A 19,751-nucleotide genomic window follows, 5' to 3' on the forward strand; every position below is an offset into this window, starting at 1 on the left:
ATGGTGAAACAGTAGCTGTGTGCTTATACAGCACCAGACATGGTGGCAGACATCTGAGAAAAACATGCTTCATCATGGGAATTAACCATCAAATGGGAAACATTTGATGGACATGTGGTAGGCTGTTGGTAAATACTTGCCAAATAATCAGGCTAGAGTCCTCACAGTATTTTTTTAAATAGGTGATCTTTGGTCAAAAAACAAACAAAACATTCTCTACCTTATTTTATAAACATTATAACATGGAAGAAATGGATGTGGGTCAGAGGTTGAAAACATGTCTTTTCTAGCTTGAGTGTAGATATATGGAGGGGCAGGTGGATGGGTAGGGTGTGTGTGTGTGTGTGTGTGTGTGTGTGTGTGTGTGTGTGTGTTTTGTTTAAGGCAATTTTTTAGCTTCTCAGAGTCTGGGAAGCATGCTGATTATAAAGTTATTGATTTCGAGGAAGAGGCAGAGGATGAGCTGCAGGAGAGGGAGGCCAGACGGAGAACATGTCAGTTTGTGAGCTACTGGGAGGGAGGGATGACCATGGCTGCCACCGGTGCTCAAGCAGGTCAGCCTTCGTGATCAAACTGCTCAATAGCTATCGATCAGCCACAGTCCCTGGCCACAGAGCTGGGTCTGATTCAAGGGAGCACTGCATCATCATTGTGAATAATTAGGGCTAATGCAGTAAAGGCTTCAATAAAGTTTGTTTAAAGTGATGCATAATTTGAAATAACTTCTATTGTTCTGTCCCAATCATGATTTAATAACCATATCAGATAATCCATACCTGAATAAGTCAGGCTAATTTCTCTGCTCTCCTACATATTGAACTAACTTCTCAGGAAGGTCATGCAACGTGAAGAGAATTTGTGATTTCATTACTGAAATGTGCCCCTTACCTTTGTGTTTAAGATGAGGCTACATTATTAAATAGATTAAAAATTCTTTAGGAACTCAGTAAAACCTCAAGGAAACAAAACCTCTACAGTTCTGCACCTGAAAGTCAGAACACACACACACACACACACACACACCCTCAATATCCTCTCATCTTAAATTCAAGGAGAAAAAAAAAGACATGTATCAGGGTTGCTATCACCAAATCTCAACTGCTCAAGGCGTGGCCCAGCGAGAGGTAACAGCTGGAGGTAGGTAAGCATAGCTCATAGTTTGTATCTGTTTTGTATCAAGGCTAATCCATTATTCTCTAAAACTATATGATCTGCCTTGACTACAACTACCAGAGCCTATGGGTAAGTGGAAATACTGGGTGGAAGGATGGGTAAAATAGGTGAAGGGATTAAGCAGTGCACTTGCTGTGATATATGGAAGTGTTGAATCACTAACTTGTACCACTGAAACTAATATTATATGTTAACTAACTGGAATTTAAGTAAAAACTTAAGAAATAATAATAATAAAATAAATAAAGGACAAAATACTAAATAAATTTCACAAGCATATTGGACATTTGGCTTCTGAAGGCAGAGACTGGTATTAGGTAAACCATTTAATAATGAACCAAACTCAGCCCCGTCAAACTGACAAATACCTGTAATCAAGATGCAATACCTTAAGCTTGAAAAATCACCTTCCCAAATAAAAGAATAAATTCTTAATTCTAATGGAATTAAAAAGAAATCCAGTATTCTAGTAGCTGGAGCAAAATAATCATGAAAATTGCTTCTGGCCCCCAAACTGTAGCATGCCTGATTTTTCAATTAACCAACTGCCATTTATGGAGAGGGGCCCAGAATAAAGAAATCATATTCAGGTGCAAAAAGCAATGAATTCTTTTGCAATAAGAATTGTAAAAATTATTTGTTTTCTTTGCTTTGTGCTCATGTGGAATCATCATTTGATGCTCCTAACTAAAATAGTGTACCAATTCAGCCAAAAGTCTTGTCTTTCAAACCAAAATAGAGCAAATAAATGTACAAATTAGTAGGATTTGGGACATCCAAGGGCTGTAAGTGTAGAAATTGAAGAAGTCTTCAAATTGTAAAATAAATTTCTACAAAGCCAGATTAATCACTTAAAATATACAGTAGAAAACCTTCAGAAAAGATCTAGCAAAAATAAAGCTTTAGTTTAAAAATGAATTGTTGAAGTTGCCTGAAATGTGCTGCCTACAAACCCATGTTAGAAGCAGCACAGAATGACTCTGCCTAGAGAGCTCCCCTCCCCTTGGCTCTGGGCCACGAAGAGACCCAGTAAAGTTGGAAGCTTCTGTGCTTCCCTGAAGCTCTCATCGCATCAAAGGCCTTCTGAGAAACCCCCCAAACTTCTTTTTATTTTTGCCCAAAAAGGAGGAAATAAGCTCTTTTCTGATTGCATATGGACATCCTAGAGCAACTGAGCTGTCCCATGGCCACAGCTATAAATATCCCAGAGAAACCCCAAACACTCCAGAATCTAGCCCCTGCCTTCTGCTCCAACCACAACTCCTTAGAAATGTTAATAACCAGAAATGTTAATAATGTTGATGACTATGGAATTCCACGGTCAGAGTGTGATTTTCAAAAAAAAAAAAAAAAAACCTTAAAACTCACGTCAAAAATTCATTCAACTCTTTGACAAAGAAACCAACATGGTGGTAAAGCTGATTCAAAGAAGAATTAGTTGGACAGGATGTTGTAGGAGCATAAGCAATGGAGAAAGACCATCAAGCGAGATTGCTCAGTTCATGTCCTAATGGGCCATGAGCCATAACCTCTGGGCTTTTCTACCAGTCAGAAATCATTTACATATTTTCTGAGCAAAAATCTTCAAGTTAAGATATTCCCTGGCAGAGTCTGAGCCTGCCATCCGTAGTGAGTAGCAAATCCAACAAAAGTGCATTGCCCCAGATAATTAATCCTGGGGCAGCCCGGTAAAATGATACACTAGGAACCTGAAAAGACGTGCACCCTAACATTTGCCTTGGTTCTACGTTTTGACCCAGTTTTCTTTACACCACACCCGGGCCGTACACTGCTGTACTTGAATGCATGTGTTCTTGCTTCAGATCCTCCACACTGAGATCTCAAGGCTGCACTTAGGCTTTGCCTGAACTTGGTCCTCAGTGCTCATATCTGTAAAATGGGGGAAAGCATACTACCTGGTGCAGAGGATTGTAGTGAGGAATAGATGGGATAGTCCTTGTGAACATCTCTGCAGAGTGCCTGGTGCACAGCAACAGGTTAGTAAATGAGCCCTGTTGTAACCACCGCTATGTTTGCTATTGCTATTGCCATCAGGTGTTTTCTGTGCTGAAATGTTCTCTCTCCCTCACCCATCCTTCAAGGCGTGTAAGTGGCTAAGTCATGATTATCTTTCAAGACTCAGTATGGTGCCTTCAACTCTAAGAAGGCTTTCCTGCTGGCCACTTGGAGAACCACCTCCCGGCCAAGTTGGATGCCACATCCTCTGTCCTCCATAGTTCCCTTATTATAAGCCCCTTGATGAATTAGCCCTACACTTAATATGGTGTCTGTGCTCCTGCCTGTGTCCCAGGCTGGACCATCCCTTTCCCTATTGTCAGATCTTATTCAACTTTAAAACCCCAGCACCTAGTACCCAGGTGGGTAAACAATAGATAATCATTAAATATTAGTCAAAATGAACTGAACAACAGCCGTTTGTTTGCTGCATAAAACCATCTGGTGTAGGAAAACACATACGTTAGCATTATAGTCCTTCGAGTTGAGAGGCGATGAGTTGCCTTTACTTCCCATATCAGTACCAGAAACAGCAAACCATCCTACGAATGTTCAACATTCGTAGCCAGAAGTGGCTACCTGAAAGAGACTCCAGGGCCTCCAGAATCTTGTGTTCAGTAATGGCAGACCAGCTCCCAGCTAATCCACCAGGATGTTCTCAAGGGGAGGGTATTTTTGAGTCAAAGAATCAGCCTCTGTGGCACAGAAGTGCAGTACATGGGTGTGTGTTTATTCAGAGAAGAGAAGGAGGAACCTGTGCACGCGGCTCCCTTCACTCGGCTCTTCTCTGGTATGTGGGGGATGAGCCCGGCTATCACCCACTCACCCATTCCATCGATCGAACGCTAGGCTATAATTTAATTATTTTATATATAAGAGTCTTGCATTGTGGCCAGAGTATTGGTTTCCCAAGAGCAGCGATTGTATTTCCTATTTCAGTTTTATCCTCTTTGATGAGGATCGAGTCTCTCATAAATTCCCAGAGCCTTGTGTTATGCAGGGATGAAAATAAGGGAAGCAAAACCAGGCTGTTAAGCAACTCATAATCATATTTGGGTGTCAAGAACCTTGTACAGTTGCTGGGTGCATAGTAAATCCTCAATAAACATGTCTGGACTTGATTTAACTTTTTTTCCCCTCCAGAGTTGAGATTTTAGGAAAGACAGAAGGTGTAATAACAGGTTTGAAAGTGCTATGTCTGTGAGGAATTTAACTCAATTTATCTTCTCTGAAAGCTTCGTACAGATTACGCTCCCAACCACCTCTTGCCACAGTCAGACCCTCTTAAAAATAGAGTAATGATAATAATACATTTTATCTTCTTCCCGGTGATGGTATCATTCCCACCTCCATTGAAGCCCAGTGGGAGGTTTGGCTGTGAGGCATCACACGCAGGGGGAGTCAGGTGCGATTATTGTAATGAGGACTCCACGCTCCACGAAATGTGGGAAAGAAAACCTCCCATACGTGAAGCGATTTCTATTAAGATACTCATTTTATATCAAATATTCAAGCTCCTCTTTATAAATCGGAGAGAATGAAAAGACATTCTACTAGGGGGAGATTTTATGTGGCCAGGAACGAAAGGGCGCAAATATTTTATGATCAGTTTTGAGATGAAAGTGATGTGCCTGCCTCATTCGCTGGCTCTTTCCGTTTCCATGGGTCTAATTAGATTGTTGGTTTAATGGTGGCGAGATAATTTAGTGGCCACTAAAAGCAACTGTATTCATGTGGGGGGTGGGGGGCAGACAGTGCGATGGGTTTCCTGTAATTAATGGAGAGTTTTTTGACAAACTTCTTGGTTCCAGTGAAGTTGGCATACTGTGCCCTGCTGTTGGAAAAGGAGGCAAGGTCTTTCCTGCTCATTGCTGTGGAAATGGCCTCGGGCAATGAGGAACAACTGTGTAATGACTGTCATTAAGAATGATCTTTAGTGGTCCAGGCAGGCTATAGTCAGTCTACAACAGAGACAGAGGGGGTGGGGGGATAAGGAGAAAGGAGGCAGTGAGGGAAAGCAGAGTAAGGATGATCAGACAGACAGACAGCAGGCCCAGCTATCACTCACCCATCAGCCCTCTCCATTCCACCTCTGGGAGCTACTTGAATAATCCCACATCATCCTCCCAGGGCATCTCCTTCTCTTGTTGATTAAACTGGAGTCGACCAGACGAGACTGGGTTAGACCAGCCCCAAAGAGCCCTCTGCCAACCCCTCCGTAGCAGACAGAGATGAGGAAATGGAGTCCAGATAAATGAACTGAACTACAAGCCTCACCTGTGGGGGAGTTTAGGAAATCTAGCCACCACATAGTTATGTGGTGGGAAGTGGGTTTGGAATTCAAGGGCCAGGTTCTTGTACAGCTTTGAGGGGCTTAACTCATTCTTTCCCTTAGGTAAGTCGCTGAGTCCTCCTGAGACTTCTGAGTCTCAGTTTCCCCATCCCTGAAATGGGAAAAGTAATTTCTTCCTCGTAGGCAGTGGTAAGAAAGAAAGAGCAGATGAGAACACCAATCACATACTCAAAACAATGTATCACTGTGCCATGGCCCCTGTCCTGCGAAGAATGAAGTCATGCCGTGTCATGATTTAATCATGTTAAGTCATAATTTAGTTGTGTTATGACTCAGATCATAACATCCGTTAACTATCTTTAGAAGTTTTATACTCACTCCCTACTCCAAATAGCCTTATCTCAGGGCACAGTCAAAGCCCCCCTGACCTGTGAGGATATTAAATGCTGTATCAAGTTCATCTTCCTGGAACTTCTATAAGGCTTCATTACAATTGTCAAATAACGTTTAAGTACCTGCCACGCTGATACCTACAGGTATAAGATTAGCCCCTGCCCTATGGAACCTTCATACTATTTGGGAAGGCCTGATTCCAAAACATGAGATGACCAACTAATATTAACAAGTGAATGGACTGAATAATAATCTCAGATGCTAACAGAGATGTCATCGAGTAATTGATAAGTTATTAATTTCCAACCAAATGATGCTGGGGAACTCAAGGGAGAGAGTAAAATGATCTGGGAAGAGAAGAGCTGAAAGAGCATCGTGGGGCTGGATTGAATTAAATAAGCAGAAAGGGTAGGTTTACAACATCTCGAGTTGGGAGCATACGTGGAGATGATGACAGTGAGCCTGGAAGAGAGGATGGGCATCAGAATATGGAGTACTTGAAATTCTAGAATGAGGCACAGTGACCCTTGTGAGCGGCAGTGATGACCAATAGCTATCTGCAGTTGTAATTTGTTTGATTGGCCTACGGGGGGCGGGGGATGCTGGTTGTGGGGGATAATAATTTTTAATTAATTTGTAAACATCAGAAGATTTGCCTGATAATTAAGATTTCTGGCTTTTTGAAACTCAGACCATCTGATGACTTTGGGCTCAGAGTCCTACCCGGCAATAATTGACTGATAGAGAATAACAGCGGCCCCATTAGGAGCACCGTATTCTCTTTCATTTCTCATCCCACCCCACGGCCACCCCCATCCTCCCTCAGGGTCCTGACCGACTTCACTCATGATACTGGCAGCCTGGCCCCCGATAGGGAATCACCAAAGGCATCTGAACTAGAGTGACAGGATCAAAACAATGCACAGGGACGCCTAATCTAGCAGAAGTAGCATGAGTAGTCTGTAGTAACATCTTGTGTTATTTAACTATGGAATTCGGAGGTTGGAAGAGGCCTTTGAGATTGTGAAATTGAGAGAAATTTGGCACTGTAATGCAGTCAACAATAGAAAAGTAACAGGGAAACCCAGGCTTTCTTACTCTCTCTTTAGTTCCCTGTCTTCTTTGCTTCCTAAAGGAACTTTGGGACGAAAGTGGTTTGGAAGTAGGACAGCCCTTGCTTGAAGGCCAAGTCCATCACTTCAAAGATGGGCACCCCCAGGGAAAACCATTTAACCTCCAAAGTTCCCATTCTCATCTCTGTATGACAGAGGTAGTAATGTCCTCATGCAGTTGCAATTACAATTAAATGAGGAAACGTGACATACTGCAGCCCGCCACAGGGGCTCCAAAAAAAGGGTTTCTTCCCCTTTACTTTAGTTTCATATGACGGCAGGAACGCTACCTGGCATGGTCTCACCTGTAGAGTCTATGGTGTGATACAAAGTAGATGTTACTGAAGTAAATGTTGAATGATCCACAACCCAGCACACCCACCACCCCCCACCCCCAGCAAAGAATGAAAGTCCTTGTTGACCTCCACCTCCCACCCCTACCCAGGACTCCTAAAACATGACAGCTATTACTTAAATGTCCTTTGTAACTCACTCTGTTGGTGTGTTTTACGAGATCTGCTTTAGAAAGGAGCATGGGGAGGGAACTCCAGCTGCTTTCACCTCTCTCAGAGCTTCCACTTGTTGAATCCTCTTCCCCAGCAATTGTTTCATGTTTCCTTGATACCTCTTTCAACTCAGAGACCAGATAACCTTCATGCAATAATGAAGAAACACACTTTTCTGCTACCAATGCACAGTTTCCAAAGACAGGGAGAATGTTAACTAATGGAGGGATTTCAACTGTTCATTGATCCCAGTGATGTCTGAACATCCTGTGTGGCCTGGACCCGAGGCTTGCCCTGCGAAGACCTGAGCTCAGAACAAAAGAGAGTAAGCCCGATGATACCTTTCAGTTCCGCAGGGGATGCAGGCCAGCCTCATGCAGCGTTCCTAGGTGGCTAGGTATAGTTCCAAAGCTCAAAAACACCCCTCCAAGGTATTCTCTTGGCCTCCAAAACCCAAAGGTATTTTGAGAGAACTTTCCTTACTTTGAAATCCAGGTTGGTTAGTGCCTGAATAGCCACAGTCCTGGTCTTTGTCTCATGCGTGATGCCAGAGTTAAGTGATTTGGGCTTTACATATGGAAAGTTCATTTTGTTGTGTAATTAATGGGAAGCAGACTTTGGGAAGCTGATGATCCAGGCCCTTATTTATATGAGAGCATATGTCTATGTTTTGTTTATGACTCACTCTCTTACTCCACGCATTGTAACTTGGGTTTGTTTACACTAACTTTTCCTAGAATCCAAGCCACATGGTATATGAGCCAATAATTTATGGTCTCTAAAAGGGAAAGATGATGAATGAGCTTTTTCCTCTTAAATTGTCAAATCTTAAACTGAGGAAGAAGTATTTGCTGCCTTGAGTCTGTCCAAGATTATATTAAAAAAAAAAAAAAGGTAATTCAAAAACTTAAAACACACACACACACACACACACACACACACACACACTCACTCTACTGGCATAGCGCTCAGAACTTGAATGTATAGATATTTGCCAAGAAAACATATGACCACTCCCCCACATTATACCATGTAATTCTGATCCAAATGTTCAGGAATGAGAAGACCACTTATCCTCTCTGTTCCTGTCTGTCTGTCTCTTTGTCCCTTGCCCCAATGTTTTTGATGTTAGATAATAAGTAACATATAATGTGTACATGTCTCCCTTTCTCAGGGGCCCCATAGTTTAGTCAACCTCTTGGCTTAAATGTTCAAGCTGCTTTTCTTAAAGGCACTTAGTAAATTCCAAACTTATTTTTGGCATTGAATCTCCATTTCACCTATGGAGTGGTTTGGATATCAATCTATATACTTCACAGTACTTCCATGTTTTGGGTCATAGCTAGGTACTGCAAACAGTTAATGATGCTCTGAGGACAGTAGGGAACAGCTGAAATATGTGAAGATCTAATTTAATTTACAGTGATTTGGATCCCCTTCAATAAATCCTTTCATATTTCACACACAGCATTTACAAAATAGACAGTAAGTGTTGGTGTAGGTCAAGTCACGTAGATTGATTTCAATTCAAGTAAGTCAGCTGAGCTCCGTGCTGGTCACAGGGAGGCAGGAGGCACGGAACTGAGTGTCTAGCACAGAGCCTGGCACGGGATGGGCTCAGCCAGTGCTTCTTCCAAGAATGAATAAGAATGGATAAGGCATGGTCCTTGTTCCTTAAAACACAGTGTAAAAGGAGAGAGAAATGCAGATGAATCCCATAATCTTAACACAGGACAGACTATGCTGTCAGAAGAGATGCTGTCAGAGAGATACAAGCCATGTAGAGGGGACCAAAAAGATTAATATTGAAATGAGAGTCCTCAGTGGCTTTTACAAGAGTATCTAATTAAACTGAATTCCAGCAGATATTGGAAAGCACTAGACACACACTGAGTATTGTTTTGTCTTTTTTTTTTTCTTTCCTTTTCTCTTCTCACTAAGGCAGGGGAATTGCCTCTGGATAAAAGAAAAATGTAAGACTCCCTCCTCCCTCCCCCAATCCAACATCAGATGCAATATCCTCTCTGACAGAAATAATAGAGTTGGGCACACACCTGTAGGCAATGCAAAGTCATTGTTTCTGTGACACATCCATCATCTGCTAACCAGACAGACACAAAAATATGTGAAAGTCTCAAGCAATGGGTATACATCCCTTGTTGTTTTTATGAAAATACAGGGCTATTTTGTTGGGTAAATTGCCATTTTTTTCCTTGAAAAACCTCAATAAAGAGAAAAACAATAGCATGCATTTTAAGTCACTTGAATCTTGCCCAGAAGGAGTTAAAGGGACAGTCCTTAACTTTGAGGGTATTCAAACCCTCTGGAAATTCTACAAATCTGGGCAGTCTTTGAGAAAACAAAATTAAGATTCAAAACTTTTCATGACAGACTAGAACACTGGACTAAAACCAATAAAATTAAACTTTGCAAATTTAAATAGAAAGCTTGTATTTAAGCTCAAAAACCAATTCCACATAGCAATGCCCAGGTCTGGTGGCAGTTGATGTGAAAGCAATTGAGGGAGTTAATTGAGCTTCTATTTAATAGGACCCAACAGTGTGATGTTGCTGGGGGTTGGGGGGACTTTGCAGGTTTTATTTATTTATTTATTTATTTTGTAGCTCTCATTTACAGAAGTATAGTGCCTTGATCAAAGAAATTAATCAACCCAATCTTTCTGCATAATCATTTCATACTTGGAAAATCAGTTCAATTCCAGGCACCAAAATTTAAGATGAGATTTGGCAGATGCTGAAATCTTCAGAGGAACATGATCAAAATGGAATATAGTCTAGAATTCATTTCATATGAAACACAGATGAAGAAAGTGAGATGTCTTACCTGGAACAGAGAAGACTTGGAGGTGTATGGCTTTTTTTCTTTTTTTTTTTTAAAGAGGATTATATTTTTTTAGTAAGGGTCTTGCCAAGAAGTCAAGATATTTGTCTGGAAGCACAGAATTGAGGGGTGAAAAGTCTAGACTAGAACCTTATTCTCATAATGTCCCAGGCAATATGTTTTCTATCAGGTCGTAAATAACAAGCCTGAGTATTTAAGTAAACAAATGCAATTATTAAAAGCAAAAAGAAAATAAAGCATGGATTACCTACCATTTGATGGAATTCTTAGAGCTCTAGCATGGGCAAATTTTATCTGAGCCTAAATATTAAAAATGTGAACATTTTCATAAGATCCATAAGATCCTGTCTGTTGCAGGATTCTTTGTTCTTCCCTGTTTTTTTCTTTCTTTGTTTTTTTTTTTTTCAAAATTTAAAAGAGAAAAATCTCTCACCATCAAGTACGAACACACATCTACAATAATTGGTGTATTATATAAGGGATGGTATTTATGGTTAAGGATACAGTTATGCCACGTTTGAGAGGAAAGAAAAAAGAAATATAAAGAGCCCTTTGAGAGGGTGCGACCACCCCCGCCGTGTGACCACCTGGCGTGCTGTGAGACTCAGCAGATGTAGCGTCAAACTTTCTGGCGTTAACTGCATTTCTCTCCAGCCTCTCAACTTGTCTAGTCAGTCTGCTGGGGCTTGAGCCACATGCAACAGACAAAAGCCAAAGTTAATTGAAAGAAACAGAGTAGGCCTAAGTGGCCCTCAGATTCCTGTTTCAGAGTTGCCACCACTCACAATTCTCTCTGTGCCAAAAACCAAGAAGCCGCTGTGGCCCTTCTCAAGCATCATCCCCAGAAAGACTCCCCGCTTTGAAAGACTCTTCCGTGGACCCACTGGGGGTAGTTTCTACTAGTGAATACGTGGCGCAGTGCACCTGAGTGGACAGAGCCAGGCGCCTCTGCTGCCCTGATCTCCGAGTCCCTCCCTTCACCCAGCTCTCTCAGGCCTCCTGGTTACTTCTCCTAGAGGCTTCCTGAGCGAACTCACTGGGTTCTTGCTCAGAGCAGGTTCTCTCTGGACATAAGTGACCACCCACTGTATCTGTCCAAAGCCACAAGTGGTTTCCCCAACACTCAGCTCATGAAATGACTGGCGTAGTTCTCCCGTGCTTAGAGAAGTTGAGGATTCTGAAAACCTAGGCAGCAGGACCTCAGAAGGCCTGCAACAAGCTCTGTTGTAGAAGCTCTCCGTGGAGAGGACACTCTTCGGATTACATGTGATTCAGTTAAAGCTGCTCTAGGGAATATAAAGATTAACGATATCCAGGCTTTGATCTCTAGGAGTTTATGTATGAAATAATCCAGCAAGAAATATTAAGCAAGCATCTATTATGAAAAAGGCACTGTGCTCTTTGTCAGTTGGGGTATGAAGAGGAGCATATGCCGTGTCTTCCAGAAGCTTTAAGGCTTCTTACACCACTGTGCCCTCAAAGAAAGTTAAAAATCTCTGAGTATTAAATACTGGGTCAATAAACTCCTCGGGAGTTTAGGAAAAGAAAGGACAATTTCAAAGCAGCCCCAGTTTTTGATCATGTGGTAATATCAGTAACATAATTTGGAACAGTTACCCCATGCAAATAAATATTCAGAATATATGCACTCATCTTTTAAAATATACATCTTAAAAGGTTGAGATAAAGCTGAAATCATATTGTTAAAATGATTTTAAATTTCATCTTTGTATTATGAATGAAACGAAAATACGTTCACTATCATCAAAATTTTAGTCATTTTAATATTTCTAATAATGTTTTAGGAGAGCCAATTGAATGAGTTCGAATACTTCTTTTGGAAAACCTTGGATCTTTTATTAACACTTGTGATAGAGCAATTTGAAGCTCTGATTCCAAAATCTCTTTGTTTCAATACTTGTTAGAAGATGTTGTAGGTTAAAAGGATATTTCACATAAACATACATGCAAAAGGATTTTGCTTAAATCAGAGTACTATTTTTTTTCAATCTCATTCGTCAATTAAGCAAAAGTTATTGTTGAAATTTGGCTAACCAACTTCCTTAACAATCAGATGGTCCTGCATATCAAAAGGCATTGCATTTTTTAATGAGTTCAAATCTCTGAAACTCTGCATTTGGAAGTTTACTCTGTTTACAGGATTTTTTTAATTTGCAGACCTAAGGGGTTTTATATGTTACAATACATCGTTTCAGCAACAAAATTGCCAAACAGTGGAAACATTTTCAATCAGTTTTCAAAAATGCTGCCTCTAGTATGAGTTTCTTCCTAAAAGCAGTTACATTCTTGCCCATTTTGCCCTAATGAGACATTAAGTTTGTTTGTGTTTCTTACTGACAGCCCATTGACAGCACAGAAAAGGTGAGAACATTTAGAACCCTTGTCTTTTATATCCAAGAAATTGCCAAAATTCATCTCTGAAAATGGCAATTCTTACACAGTTTGCTAAGGGAAACCAGTAAAACTCTGCATGGCATATAACTTATTTCATGGATATTCCTGATCTTATTTCAAAGTATTTTTTTTTTCTTTTTAAAGACCTTGATTTCCTAAAATGAATCAGGAGGGCTGACCTACCGTAGCGTTTTGAATGTGGGACATGGCAACAACCCAGAGGTAATAAACTGATGGGATGCCTGTCAACCCTTTAAATAAATGTGGCCTCTCCTTCTCATGGGTACCTCCTGCCCAACTGTGACAGGTGACACACCATCTGATTTACAGTCCAAATAAGGACATCACAGTTGCTCCAAATATTAAGCATTAGAATACTTAACTTAGCTCTTATTTTTTAGAGAAAATATAAATAAAAATATTTTTTAAAAACTATTAATATGTTTTTCCGATAGCCGAGGAGATAGTCTCTTCCATGGGGAATGTGCACTCCACTAGGAAGTGGCTGAATGAAGAGGTGATGGGGGCTGGAGAGGCACAGAAGGTATGGCCAGTATGGGCAGGGCTGCAGAGGCAGGAGAGTGTGAGGCAAGTTCCTGAACCCCTAATGCCAATAATGCCTCCCAGAAAATCTAGGGGAGGCACCCTGGTGGCTCTTGCCTCTTCAGAGTTCCCCATGTAAACATGCACCCCACATACTTCATTTCTCCATCAGCCAAAAGGCCCACTTCCCCTCCAACCATCACTGGTCCGGGGAGAATGTGAAGTAAGAGCAAAACAAAACCAGAGTCCCCCAAGCCATTGCTGCCAAGATAAGTTCCTTCACAATAAAGCCCCAAAGTAGAAGCTGTCCCGCAAGAATCAAGCAGGTACTGTGCTTCCAACAAGCTAGTCACATTTCCGGAGAAACCCCAAACTGTATTAAGATGACTTGAAAAACAGAATGGAAACACCTTTATAGTGTGACAAATCTCCCACATCTGCTAACTCTTAATTCTAAATTACAGTTTTGAAACTGGAAAGCAGTACTTTAGCACTTAGGCTGATGACCAGCAGCTACTCAGATGTGCCCTGCCTTGCAGAGGCCTCACCAGCAGAGGCCATGTGCCATCTTTTTTTAAAAGAGCCTTTAAGGCCGGGATTCTATATGGTTAAATTCTAAGGAAAAAGGAAGAACGTGTGCATGCCAAGGCAAGTTGCTTCATACATCCCATTAAAAAAATAAAAGGCAGCATTAGGAAAATAAGAGATCATTACTGAGTTAAGTACAAAGTTAAAAAAAAAAAAAGAAAAAAAACACGATTCCATGGGAGAGCATTAAACAAGTGAATTCCCTTGAGTTTGTATTTGCTGAGCATGTACCGTATACCAGGTCATGTACCGCTGTGTGAATGGACCTGTACTGGGGACTCTGGGAGTGCAAAGAAAAGACGCGGCTTTTGCCTTGGAAGGATCTTAACTTGGATCCCCATCCAGTGTGGTTCATTCTGCTCTCTGCCTTAACTGAGGGAAGATAGTGTTCCAGTCCTTTCCACCCTGGAAGGCAACTCCAGACAGTTCAGAAATCCCCAGTACTACCCACTCCACCCCCCGGGCCAGGGGGATATTTCAACAGCAAGAAACACTCTAATCAATCTAGAGATGAATTTACTCCCCTCTCTGATGTACCCCAAACTTTCTTGTAAACTAGGGTGTGTCTTGCACATGCAAAACAAAGTAGCACTTTGCACAAAGTAGCAAACCGTTAGCACTTATTTGAGGGGACCTTTCTGTATAACTGAAGCCTTGTTAACCTTTGTCTGCCTCACAGTGCCTGCCTTGTGTCCACAAAGTCAGAATGCAAAACATAGTGCTAAGTCTAGCCTTTGATTATCATAAAAGATGTAACAAAATCAACAAATGCTGATGAGCCAATCTTTTGATAATGGGAAGAGAAAGATAGAAAAGCTAGATCTAGGCCCCAAAACCACATCAACCATTTGTATGACGATTTTAAATACAGAGAAAGGTCTAGAAGATGATTTGCTCTGCAGTTACGAAGACATGAATTTTCATTTTGCCCTGGCCACTCATAATTATTTTCTAAAACTAACAAAGAACAGGCAAGATATGGGACCATTAGAAGAAGGAGAGCAAATATGGAATCAATCTTTGCTGCAAGAGCCCAGAAATTACTGTCTAATAATGAAACAATTTGAAGAGAGAAAAATCTGAAAACATTTAGAGGGACAATGAAATCATAAGCAATAAGGAGAAAGATTTGTGAATATCATACCCTGCCAAGTCCAAAGTCCTCCCCCCTCCACCACTAGGGTTTCAAAATCATTAGAGGGAATAAATGTTGTAGAAAGCCACCTCACATTTGGGGAGGCGATTGATAATGAGAAAAGGAAAGAATGACAGCAATCTTTAAATCTAGAAGGGAATTTTGAGAGCACCTAGTCTGACTATCGAACACAACAGATGAAGAAAAAGAGATCCGGAGGGGCTAAGAGGTTCATCCTCGTTCCAACTGGTTTCCAGCTGCCCTGCACTCTTCTGTGCTCCATACGCAGGGGTAACAAACCTGAGCTGAAATATATGGATTATACATATAAGGACAGAATAAAATTCAGATATTCATTAGCTGTGAACCCCTCCCCCAAAGTTATTAATGTAAAAAAGAAAGAGGGAAATTAAGTATTAACACCTGATGGCCTCAATGGAGATTGGGTCCTGATATGTTCATTCAGTTGATCACAGCATAAAACCCAGATCTCTCATTCCTTCTCCCATCCCATTAAGCCAGGAGGGCAGCTCCCAGCAGGAATTTTCTAGGGGATGATGCATGCCTTTCACTGAGGACATTTCTTATCCTTATCAAAAATTATTTAGGTGCGATAGAGCCCAAGAGAGTGAAAACCAGAACACCCGACAGTCCTAAGATTCTAAGACAGACATTTTATTGCCGCCTACCGTTTATGGGTTTTTAACCATGTATTTATGGGATTACCGAATATACACCAATGTAGGCAGGATAGCATAATAAACCTCTGTGTATCTGTCACTCAGCCTCAACAATATCAATTCACTCTTATTTCATCAGTACTTCTACTTAATTCCTCCCTTCCTGGTTATTCTGAAGCTGATCCCAGATGATACCATGTGACTCCATCTATAATATTTCAGCAAATCTTTCTAAAAGATTGGTGCTTTAAAAAAAAAAGTATCATAATGCAATTATCACACCTAAGAAAATAAACAGTAGTTAAATAAGATCATGAGGTGCCCAGACAGTATTCATATTTCCAAGAATTCAAGAAATACCTCTTTTGACAAGTTTGTTTAAATTGGCCCCAAAATATGGTCATTTTAGCTCTTACGTCTCTTTTAATTTACAGTTCCACTCCCTCCCCTGCCTTTCTCTCTTTGCATCTTATTTGTTAAAGGCACAGGTGTTTTGCCCAGAGTCTCCCACGTACGTCTGTGTTTTACTGAATGAACCTGGTGTACCTCTCTGTTTCTTGCTGGCCGGGACTAAAGCTGAGCTGCCCTACGGTTTGGTAGCCATAGCCACATGGAGCGAGTTAAATTAAGAATGCATTTTCTCAGTCACATTAGCCACACTTCAGGTGCTTCGTAGCCACGTGTGGCTGGGGGCTACCAAATGGGGCAGCACAGACAGAGAACATTTCCACCACCATAGGAAATTCTACTGGCCAGCACTCCTCTAGAGGCTTACTGAAGTGCCACGGCGTAGCTTTGGATAGAAGAAAGCATGAAATCTCATCCAGCTAGTCTCTGGCTCACAATTGAGCTTCTGTATTATAGTTTCTTAAACCTCCACACCTGGACATTGAAATTGAAATCAAAATTCAAGGGATCTGTATGCTTTTAAAGTTTTATAACTAGTATATTTACAAGTACTTTTTTTTTTACTTTTGTTATTCAACACCTTTTTTCATTTTTAAAGATTTAACCACGTTGATACACTATGTGTGGCTTCTTCCTCTTGACATAGGTATAATATTCCATTGTTTGAATATCACGATTGATTATCTCTTTAACATTGAGATTGTTTTCAGTCTTCTGAGCTTCAAGGAACATCCTTATACATCCTCGGCCTCCTGTTACAAATGAGTAAAGGAGGCAGCCTGGCCAGCAGTCTCTGGGGCATTGAGCAAAGCTCATCTTCTGTCTCGTGCTCACTGCCCAGCTGCCCTCCAATAGGGTTAGATGAGTCTACACTCCCTCCCACCAACAGTGCATTCAAGGGTCCCCATTTCCTTACAGCATCGCCAGCATTAGGTGGTTTTCAGCCTGGTAATTTTTCCTAATATGGCTTCATGCACATGCAGTAAAAGTATAAATACGACCATGGGATGGGATGGGAATGGAGAAGGGAGCACTAACTTAGCTGACTCTGTAATATTTTCTTTCTTTAAAAAAATAATGTTTAGGGGGCACCTGGGTGGCTCAATGGTTGAGCATCTGCCTTCGGCTCGAGTTGTGATCTCGGGGTCCTGGGATCAAGACCCACATCAGGCTCCCCACGGGGAGCCTGCTTCTCCCTCTGCCTGCGACTCTGCCTCTCTCTCTGGGTCTCTCATGAATAAATAAATAAAATCTTAAAAAATAAAATAAAAATAAAATGTTAATGTATCTATGGTGTAAGCGAATGGTGGGTGCAAAGGAGTTGGTAATGATATTTTTCGTACCATTTGGTACGTTTACACTACTCAGGTAACTTATTTCATAATCATTTTTCAGTGCCAAAGTTTAATACAATATTGTGCAGCATATAACAAATTACCGAATATGGTATTATCTATGAGGTTCCTTTTTTGGTTTGTTTTTTGGCACCTGATGCTCAAAAGAAAACCCTGAGAGAGACAAGCACTGGCTATGCCCAATGAACTGCAGCTCATAGAGTTCCCCGCTCAAGGTTTACTCAGTCAAATATTGCCAGCTAATTGCCTAAAATGTCTTACTTTCTACCTGTATGCTATATTATACATCACCCAAAGATGATATAAGAGAACGCGAAGGTAAGCTGCAAATGGAATTTGTATTTGGAATAATGCCAGAGGTCTTACGGAACACTTTTGACTCATTCTCATTTACTCATCAAGTGTGTGGACGAGGTAGATTGCCTAGCTCGGACACAGAGGCCTGTTAGCTCTTACTGTCACTATACCTGCAGTGGTTACTCTAAAAATCCAAACTTAGATCTCTTTTAGAGAAGACTGTGACTAGAAGGCAGCAATGATTAGTGTGATTCATCAGTCCAAAAACAATTTTTAAATCTTGTCCGTGTGAAAGGCACCCTGCTGCGCTCTGTGAGGGACGTAAAAAATGGACAAAAATTGGTCCCTGCATCTGAGAACTTACAATCGAACAATGTTTTTCTTTCACAACACTAACTACAAACATTTTATTTTTGTACTCAGAAGCTCACTCTGGCTTTGTTCTATTTTGATCTTTATAACTTATTTTAAAGATTGTTCAGTAGTTATTCATCGCTCAGTAAGACTTACAATGACCTTGGGCCAAAAGCAGTAACACTCTGACCTGTCCTGTGGAACTCAGAGCTTCCCAGTCCATAAAGCTAGTGGCGTAAATAACTTCAAATAATCCCCTCCCGGAGGTCTGTGTCAGGCACAGCCTGGGAGAGGAAGAGGGGAAAGCAGGGGAAAGGAATAAAGTGGGAGTGCCCAAGAATAAGCGAGAGTGGGATCCATGTTTTCAGCATTTTGTTCCTTATTTCCCTTGAGAGATTTATTCCACTTCTCTGCTGGTTGAAAAAACATGGAATAACAAACACACCATGATGCTAAAGTGAAACACATTTCCTTGTGGCCTCATAATGTGTAGTAGAGCCAGCGTCTTCTCCATGGGCATCGTTGGGGTGGAGCATCCAGGATGTATCACAGCAGGAAAAAATGAAGTGAGGACACATTTCTTAAGTTCATAAAAAGGGAGGGGCCAGTGTGAAGATGGGGCAGCAGAGTGTGTGTGAGGGCCCGTGTATGTGTGTGTGTGTTTGCACGTGTGTGTATATACGTGGATGTACATATGTGCCTACTCAGGAACAGCACAGGGAGAAAGAATGACCCAACGGAGGGAAGGTCTGCTACGTCTTGAGCTTCCAAATGTCCAGACTTCCCAATGAAGCAGTTCTGAAGCCATTTAGTGGTGGCAGGACTGGGGACTTCCAGAGACTATAAGTTTGACTCCGACGATGCAGGTGCCTCTGGCCACTGGGACATGAAAAAGGCTCTTTGCAAACAACAAACAGCCCAGTAGCAGGAGTGTAAATGATTCAGAAAGGGCTAGCTGATTTCCCTTGAGGTTTCCAGGGGTTAAACTGGTAAAGAAGGAGTTGGTCAGCTGGACACCACCAGGAAACTTGACAAGTGCAGACCATCGGGGGCAACAATTAGGTGGTGTAATCCCACATAGAGTGTCCCAGAGGATAACCCTTCCTTCCGTCAGTGGAGGAGGGTTAGAGATAAGTAGGTTCAGTCACCCACACATTCCTGGTGAGGTCAAGGCATCTCTTTTTTGAGGTTGGTAGTACACACGAATGAACTGGACTGCTGTTAAAAAGGACTGTTTGTCATTTTTTTTTTTTTTCCAATTTGGCTTCTTCTACAAAAAGCGAAAGCATAACCTAATCCTAAATTGAATCAGATCAAATGTCAAAGGGCTGAATAAGAAATAAAAGTTATAATAGGGAAAGGTAATGGAAACATTGATTCTGACATTGACCTCCAGGGTAGATCTTCCTACGTGATGCCGGCCTCGGTTTCTAAGTCTTAAAAAACGGAAACCAGGGTATTTCACAGAACCGTTGTGAAGATCAGAGTGGCGTACCCAGCAAGGCCGCGAACCCGTAAGTCCTTCAACCGGTGTTTGTCTTTTACCACTCTCCACCTTCGAGGCGGAAAGGGCAAGAGTAGACAGCGGGCCCCGTCCAGAGCCCTCACCGCCGCGGGCAGC

The 19,751-nt window shown here is 41.5% G+C and overlaps 1 protein-coding gene across 7 annotated transcripts in view; it reads left to right on the forward strand.

Annotated features, from left to right (window-relative positions):
• SETBP1 (SET binding protein 1) overlaps positions 1–19,751 on the forward strand; it is a 358,380-nt gene that overhangs the window by 337,866 nt on the left and 763 nt on the right. The gene's annotated exons all lie outside the window — the stretch shown is intronic.

This window comes from Canis lupus, chromosome 6, assembly GCF_048164855.1.
Source record: "Canis lupus baileyi chromosome 6, mCanLup2.hap1, whole genome shotgun sequence".
Lineage (NCBI taxonomy): Eukaryota > Metazoa > Chordata > Mammalia > Carnivora > Canidae > Canis > Canis lupus.